At 46.6% G+C, this 8,106-nt stretch overlaps 1 protein-coding gene across 21 annotated transcripts in view; it reads left to right on the top strand.

The window, feature by feature from the left end:
• The window catches only part of EIF4G3 (eukaryotic translation initiation factor 4 gamma 3), a 499,287-nt gene that overhangs the window by 121,604 nt on the left and 369,577 nt on the right, over positions 1-8,106 (top strand). The window contains exon 1 of one of the 21 annotated variants that reach the window (XM_075060288.1): positions 3,484-3,498. The exons of the other annotated variants lie outside the window; for them this stretch is intronic. The gene's annotated coding sequence lies outside the window, so the exon portion shown is untranslated. Of the gene's footprint in view, positions 1-3,483; positions 3,499-8,106 lie in introns of those variants that run through there. 21 annotated transcript variants of the gene reach the window in all.

The following is an 8,106-nucleotide window of genomic DNA, read 5'->3' as shown; positions in this document are numbered from 1 at the left end:
TGACTGTTTATCATCTGATGTGGCCCTTACATTATCCTCTTCCATCCTCTGCTCCTGACTATAACCTGGATTTCTCTATCATTAAACTCTCCCCTAAGAGAGGTCTCTGTCCGATCCACATGCTCCTCTGCAGCAGTCGGCTTTCCCCCATTTCCTAGTTTAAAAACTGTTCTACAACCTTTTTAATGTTTAGTGCCAGCAGTCTGGTTCCACTTTGGGTTAGGTGGAGCCCATCTTTCCTGTATAGGTTCCCCCCATCCCAAAAGTTTTGCCAGTTCCTAATGAATGTAAAACTCTCCTTTCTATACCCATCGTCTCATCCACAGATTGAGACTCTGTAGCTCTGCCTGCCAACCTGGCCCTGCGCATGGAACTGGGAGCATTTCTGAGAATGCCACCATAGAGGTCCTGGATTTCAGTCTGTTCCCTAGCAGCCTAAATTTGACCTCCAGGACATCTCTTTTTTATGTCAGTGGTACCTAGATGTACCACAACCACTGGCTTCTCCCCAGCACTACACATAAGTCTGTCTAGATGCCTCGAGAGATCCGCAATCTTCGCACCAGGCAGGCAAGTCACTATACGGTTCTCTCGGTCATCACAAACAAAATGCAAACTAAGTTTAAGATACTAGAAAGATAGGATATGAACGAGCAAATTCTCACCCTGGCTGATGATACAGGCGGGCTTCAGATTCTTATGGGACTAGCTGCACTTGCTTTACAGCTTGTAATCCCCAGGTCTTTCATGCACAAGACTAGAAATCCCTTTAGCCTGGGTCCAGCACTTCCCCGTTTTCAGTGTTTTTGCCTCAGGTGTTTCCAGGAGTCGTCTTGTGTGGGGTGTGAAGAACCACAGATGGTGTCACTCCCTGCCTTATATAGCTTTAGCATAGGGTGGGAACCCTTTGGGTTCCCAGACCCATTTGTGGAAAAATACTTACATCCCAGGATGGAGTTCCGACACATGTGGTCTGGTCACATGTACTTGTAGACTGACTAAGCCAGAGGCTGGCAAAAACGCCCACAGGAAGGTTAAGGTATTCCACAGTCCTTTGTCTTTGCTGATGGTTCATCAGCCCCCTCTGGCTTCTTTGGTTTTTTACCTGAAGAGCTGGCTGTGGGTGTTTTCCAGAGTAAGCCAGTTTGAATTACAGATCCCTAGTCAATATTCATATATTCAGATACAAAAATGATACATGCGTACAAATAGGATAATCATATTCAGCAATTCATAACTTTTCCAATGACACCTCACACACCCTGTCTTGCATAAAATACATGAGAATTATGATATAACCATGTAACAATAATATCACTATGAAGAATATGGGGTGCAGTTCATACATGGTGTGCCTGCACTTAGAAGACTGCATGCAGATGTGCTCGCTCCATCGCAAAAAAGAAAAGGTTCAGAAGAGGGTAACAAAAATGATTAGGGATTTGGAACAGCTTCCATATGAGGAGAGATTAATAAGACTGGGGCTTTTCAGCCTGGAAAAGAGAGAGCTAATGGGGAATAAGATAGAGGTCTATAAAATCATGACTGGTGTGGAGAAAGTAAATAAGGAAATGTTATTTGCTCCTCATAACATAAGAACTAGGGGTCACCAAATGAAATTAATCCGCAGCAGGTTTAAAACAAACAAAAGGAAATATTTCTTCACACAATGCGCAGTCAGCCTGTGAAACTCTTTGCCAGAGGATGTTGGAAGGCAAAGACTATCATAGGATTAAAAAAATAACTAGATAAGTTCATGGAGGATAGGTCCATCAATGGCTACCAGCCAGTATGGACAGGGATGTAAAACCATTTTCTGAAGTGTCCCTAACCTCTGTTTGCCAGAAACTGGAAATGGGCATCGGGGACAGATCACTTGATGATTACCTGTTCTGTTAATTCCCTCTGAAGCACCTGGCATTGGCCACTGATGGAAGACAGGATACTGAGCTGGATGGACCTTTGGTCTGAGCCAGTATGGTTGTTCTCATGTTGATTTCATTGACATCTGACTGAGGCATCAGTTTGCCTTTTGTCTCTGAGGAACTTGTTTGTGGCTGCTTTTCTAAAATGTCAACATGTCTTAGTAATGTTATACAGTAGAATTTTACCAGGATAATAATGATCAGTGAACTTTGGATTTTCAAATGATACCTCACAAGAGATACTTTGCTCAAAAATTCTTGTAGTGTTGGAAAAAGGAATGGCCATAAGGGTACACACATGGATGCTCACATTTATTGAGGATAAACATGCACACTACTCCCTAGAGGGATTCAAACTTGCAGCCCTTGACAGAGTTAATTGGTATTGGTTTCAGAGGGAATCATTACCTTGTCAGCCAGTGGTAAAAGTCATTTTCTAGGTGTTTGGAGCCTGGTTGGAGCAGACTACCATGAGTATATGCTAGTGTGTATCTCAGATTTTCATTAGGAAAGACACAAAACGAGGAATAACTGATGATTATTTTCTCATTTCCTGTTCCTCAGTAGAGGAAAGGGATTTATTTTCCTTTAATGCTACTTGACAAACTCCCATTGATTTGCTCACTTTCTGTCTCCATCACTGAAACTTAAACCCTAGATAAAATAGCCTTTGAAGTCCACAAACACTGTTCTTTAATTGGACAATGGCTTTATTGTTGAGCAACACGAGGGATTCCTTTTTCTTCGAGCCAAGATCTCTTTTTTTTTTACAGTCAGCCTCTGCTTGCCTGGGAGGAGAGAGACATGGGCTAGTATTCTTCCTTGTTTTTAACTTGAAAATTATACTCTAGAGTCAGAGAACGTAAAATATCTCTGCAGCATTGAGTTAGTTTGATCTTGGACACCAAGAATGATTAAAAAAGATAAAAAGCTATCAATAATACTATAGGAATGCTAACTTTCCTTTCTACTTGAGGTGTTATCCGCAAAGACCGCCCACTTTTAAATGCACGTGGACTCTCAACACTGAAGTACACACGTATATAAAGCAGTAGCTGCTCGGACTGTATGTATTGTGACAATGAGCCTTGCCACCCAAAGCTGTATTGGGAATACAGTCTCAAGCCCCTTCAGGTCTCTTCAGCCATGACGTTGGAGCCATCTTTTTCTTTGCATTATCATGTCATCAACTGGCCTTTTGTCCCAAATACTTTTTTTCTAGTTTAACCAGGTTTTTGTTTAGTGGATTGTTAAATTGTTAAAATTTTGGTGGTTTTCATGTAGCATTAGTGTTTAGTTCCACACTCTCGTGCAGGAATAATTTGATACCCTCCATTCTCATTTGTTTTTCTATTTGTTTCTGTTAGCACTGTCTTTCTTTTTCTCCTAGCAAACACTGAGGGACTACAACTACTGGCATGAGAGGAAGATTCCTTTCCATTTCCAGTATCAGCAGCAATAACTGGTCTCCCAATCAGCCAAAGGTTCCTTATAGTATTGGTCACTAGTCAGCAGACAGGGGACTGGATAGTTCTGCTCTAAATTATCTGTTTAACGGCTCTTCTGCCCAGGAGTAAGTTTGTGAACAGAATTCCAAACCTTTTGTTGTGAATGAAAATTTGTCTCTCCCCTTAGGGGAATATCTTTTTTTCCTTGCGAAATGGAATGGAATTACCTAAGAAAAGTGGGTGGTTCTTCCAGAGCTTGCATGTATCGATTCCATTCTAGGTGTATGCATGCCTGCGTGCATAGTCATCAGAGACTTTTACCTTAGTGGTATCCGTAGAGTTGGATGCATTTTTGGTGCCGCCAACCTTACGACATCTCAGTTCATTCTTACTGCCCGTGAAGGTTGGTTGGAGCTTTCATCATAAGAGCGTTAGTGGTTATTACAGTCCATTGTTCCGTCTCCTTTGTATTTAATTGATAGGTACTGTGATGGGGCAAGGCCAGATGGTTATAGGAATGTAGTGAGGAACAGGTATGTTAGCCCCAGGCTAAACAAATCTCTGGTACCATGGTAACCAAATGGCAGCTGCTGCAGGTTAATCAAGACACCTGGAGCCAATTAAGATCCTTCTAGAAGGCAGTGGAGATAGCTACATTGATTGGGACACCTGAAGCCAATCAAGGGCTGGCTGGAACTATTTAAAAACCTCCCAATTAGTCAGTGAGGTGCAGATGTCAGGAGGTATAGGAGGGAGCTGTGCTGTTGGAGGAACGAAGTAGTACGAATCCATATCAGGTGCAAAGGAGGAGGCTCTGAGGTAACAGTGAAGGAGATATTGAGTGGGGGGCTGCTGTGGGGAAGTGGCCCAGGGAATTGTACACGTCCTGTTTCCAAAGTCGGTTATCATAGCTGCTAATTTTAGGGTCCCTGGGCTGGAGCCCGGGATAAGAGGTAGGCCCGGGCTTCCCTCTTCCCTCCCTGATTAATCACTGAGACTGAGAGACAACAGAGACTGTGCAAGGGAGGGTTGCTTCTCCTCACCTCCGTTGTTGGCTTATGATGAAAATGGCTCAGTACACTGTGACCCTTGCATCTAAAGAGAGAAGGGCTACCTGGAGGGTCACAGTGAGCCTCTGAAGGTAGCAAAATCCGCCAGGAAACGTAAGACCCACCGAGTCAAGGACAGAACTTTATCACAGTACTTAGACCATTCAGTGTTATGATAGTTTAGGAGTTAGAGTCCCAGCTGGGACTGCATCTCAGAGCAGGGCATGCCCTGTTCCCCAAGCTTTAATGCTCATTGTGCTGCCAGCCAATGCCCATTAGCAATCCCCATGCTAGCTGTTTGAAGTGTTTGGTGGCATCTCACAGAAACAAGAAGTGCAGAATCTGCAAAAATTTTCGCCTTCAAACTCAGAAGGGGCAGACATCCACTTGAGGGCCCTCCTCGTGGAGGCTGTGCTTTGTCCTGTCTTGGAGCCTTCTTGATCGGACTCCACGCCCGGCACTTTGGCATTGGTGCGCAGCGCACCGCCGACACTGGAATCTGCCTGGCACCATTCCCTCTCACCAGCTGAAGTCGTAGGGCCCGCCAGCATCACAGGATGAGGGCTTCGGGCAAAGGACTTGTGTTCTGCTACGTGCCTGCTCTGGAGCTACTTGTGGGTATCAATGTGGTCGCACCCACCAGCCCAGCCAGGGATCCACCTCTGATTCCTGGAGGCAGCAGGGGATCCAAGCCCCTCAGAGGGCCATCTGAGTCCAAATTGGGCCCGATGGCCAAAGATCAAGTAGGCTGGTCAGCACAGCAAATGCCAAGCCAGGCAATGGACTCGGCTAAGGCCCTGGCATCTAAGAGCAAACTGGTTATGGGACTGCTCTCTAAAGCAGTGGAGCATTCCTGGTCACCGGACCACAGGTGTCGATCGCCATCACCACGTGCTAGGACCCCAATACCGCAGCCTCAGTCTCTGGTTAGAAGATTCAGGTCCCTGATGCCAAGATCTCCACCTAAAAGGCAGGGGACACCCAAGTCACGACGCTGATCCCCATACTCACGGTACCATCAGGTCTCCCACCAGAGATCTCCACAGCGCAGATCACCATCACCTACGCAATCTCCCAGGCATTGATGCCCCCCAGTGCAGGATCGTTCCTGGTCGTGGCACTGGTCTCCAGCTCCCCAGAACTGCTCTTTGGGCAGGCACCAATCCTCGCTCTCTTCTTACCAGTTGCCGACTAGGGTCAGTCGGCAGAATCAGGTATCTACAGCTCTACCCTGGTCACCAGAAGGCAGTATTGGAACCCCTGGGGTGTACCTGTTATGCCAGTCCCATACTCTCACTCGGATAAACTGCCCCCAGCACAGCGGGCACCAGAGTCAGAGCATGGTGTTGGATCCAACGCAGGGGTGACACAGTGGGCCCTGACGCCCAAGGAACTGTCCCCAGACAAGCAAGGGGAAGCCGCCACTCCCCCTGCAGTGCAGTTGTCTTCTTCATCTGTGGCCAAATGGTGGTGGGCCCCTCGCAAACAAGCAACCTCCTCAACAACTTCAAGGAGCACCAGGCTCTGCTCAAACAGTGGCTGCCAACCTGAACTTGGAGATCAAGGAGCTAGTGGAGGAGTCCTAAAACCTCTTTAATGTCATACCCTCCTCTGCCCCGGCCTGGGTCACATTGGTCGTCAACCCAGGGGTCCTAAAAATTGCTAAGTCTTTGTGGCAGACCTCCTCTTCCATCCGCCTACCTCCAAGAAGAGAGAAAGTACTATGTCCCGGCAAAGGGATTTACAATCTGTATACCTAGACCACAGCAGGATCCCTGATCATGTTTGCTGTTAGTGAAAGGGAGAGGCAGGGGCAGGTGAGTAGCAGCACACCAAAAAATAAAGATGTGAACAAGCTGACTTGTTCAGCTGGAAAATGTATTCGACAGCCAGCTTGCAATTTTGCAGTTTTGGATGTCTAACCACCAGGCCCTGCAATTTCAACCTATGGGACAATTTCAACCTGTGGGACTCATCAACACGTTCATGGAGGGCCTTTCACAGGACCAAGCCCAGGAGTTTGCCCCCTTGGTGGAAGAGGGCAAGGCGGTGGTGAGAGGGAAAGGGTTCTACTCCCACTATTTTCTTATCCCAAAAGCAAAAGGGGGCCTCAGACTCATTCTGGATCTGCATCACCTCAACAAGTCTCTCAAGAAGTTGAAGTTTTGCATTGTGTGTCTGGCCTCCGTTATTCCTTCCCTGGATCCGGGAGACTGGTACGCTGCCCTCGACTTAAAGGACACATTTCCATTTTCCTGGGGCATTTCCTCCATTTTGTGTTGGGCCATCGCCATTTTCAATTCAAGGCAGTGCCCTTCAGTCTTTTGTCAGCCGCAAGAGTGTCTACTAAGTTTGTAGCGCCAGTGGCCGCTTACCTGAGGCGCTGAGTTGTGCAAATTTATGCAAATTGTGCAAATTTATCTGAATCTCATTGACTGGTTTATAAAGGGCTTTCTTGCTTCCATGGTTGAGGATTCTAATGTATACCTTTTGCAATCTCAAGCTCCAAGGCCTGTCCCTTTCAGCTATCAAGGTCCACTTGGTTGCTATCTCAGCCTTCCAGCCGCTGCTCGGGGGTAGGTCGGTTTTCGCCCAGGATATGACTGCCAGGTTCCTTAGGGGACTTGAGCATCTCTACTCGCATGTCAGGAACCCCATCCCACCGTGGAACCTGAATCTTGTGTTATCACGACCTCCCTTTGAGCCTCTGGCTTCCTGCTCTCTCCTTCTCCTTCTTCCATTCTATTACCCACCCTCCTGCCCCTTTGTCGGAGTTGACAGCAAGAAGGAACTGAGAGAGTGTAGGGTCGGTGGCAGCTAATATACTGACGGGGCACCGCAGCTGACCCTATGGATACCGCTAAGGCAAAAGTCTCTGACTGTGCACGTGGGCACGCATACACCTAGAGTGGAATGGACATGAGCAACACATCTCAAAGAACAACAGTTATGAAAGGTAGGTAACGGGTTTTTTAAAAAAAATCATCCAGATAAGTTAGTCTGTCTGGTTGCACTTCGTGCTATGTCCTGTCCTTTCCCTTTCCAGGGATCCTTCTCAAAAGAACTTTCTCCCTTAGTTTTTTATCTCTGTATTAAATGTGGCACATAGAAGAAAATCTGAAGCCGTATGGGCTGGGAGTTCTATTCCTAATATTTCCATGTCTCCCAAGAAAGCTGTGGAGGACTTTGATCCATTCTAGCCCTTACAAGACGCAATGAGTTTACACACACATTCAAGTTGAGAACAGTGACTTTAGTCTCTGTAATTCTCTCCTAGCACTGATTTTGGAACTTTTGACTTAAAGGATGTGTATTTCCATATTTTCCATCAGATCAGCTCCTGTGAAGTACCTCAGATTTAGTATGCCAAAGAATCATCATTACCAGTTTATAAAGTTCTTCCCCTTTGACCTTTTGTATCGCACCGGCATTTTCACACTGTGATTAGCTGTAGGGAAGTCCATCTGAGAGGCCCAGGCATCTATGAGTATCTTCCTCTGAATGTCCTGCAGGTAAGAGCTCATTCTTCTTCGAGTTCTTGCTCATATCCATTCCAAGTAGGTGTACGCGCGCCGCGTGCACGTTCGTCGGAAGAATTTTCCCCTAGCAACACCCGGCGGGTCGGCAGGCGCCCCCTGGCGTGGCGCTGTTGTGGCACTGCATATATACCCCTGCCGACCCGTC

Source organism: Chelonoidis abingdonii, chromosome 23, assembly GCF_003597395.2.
Source record: "Chelonoidis abingdonii isolate Lonesome George chromosome 23, CheloAbing_2.0, whole genome shotgun sequence".
Lineage (NCBI taxonomy): Eukaryota > Metazoa > Chordata > Testudines > Testudinidae > Chelonoidis > Chelonoidis abingdonii.
This window is presented reverse-complemented; position numbering and strand designations above follow the sequence as displayed.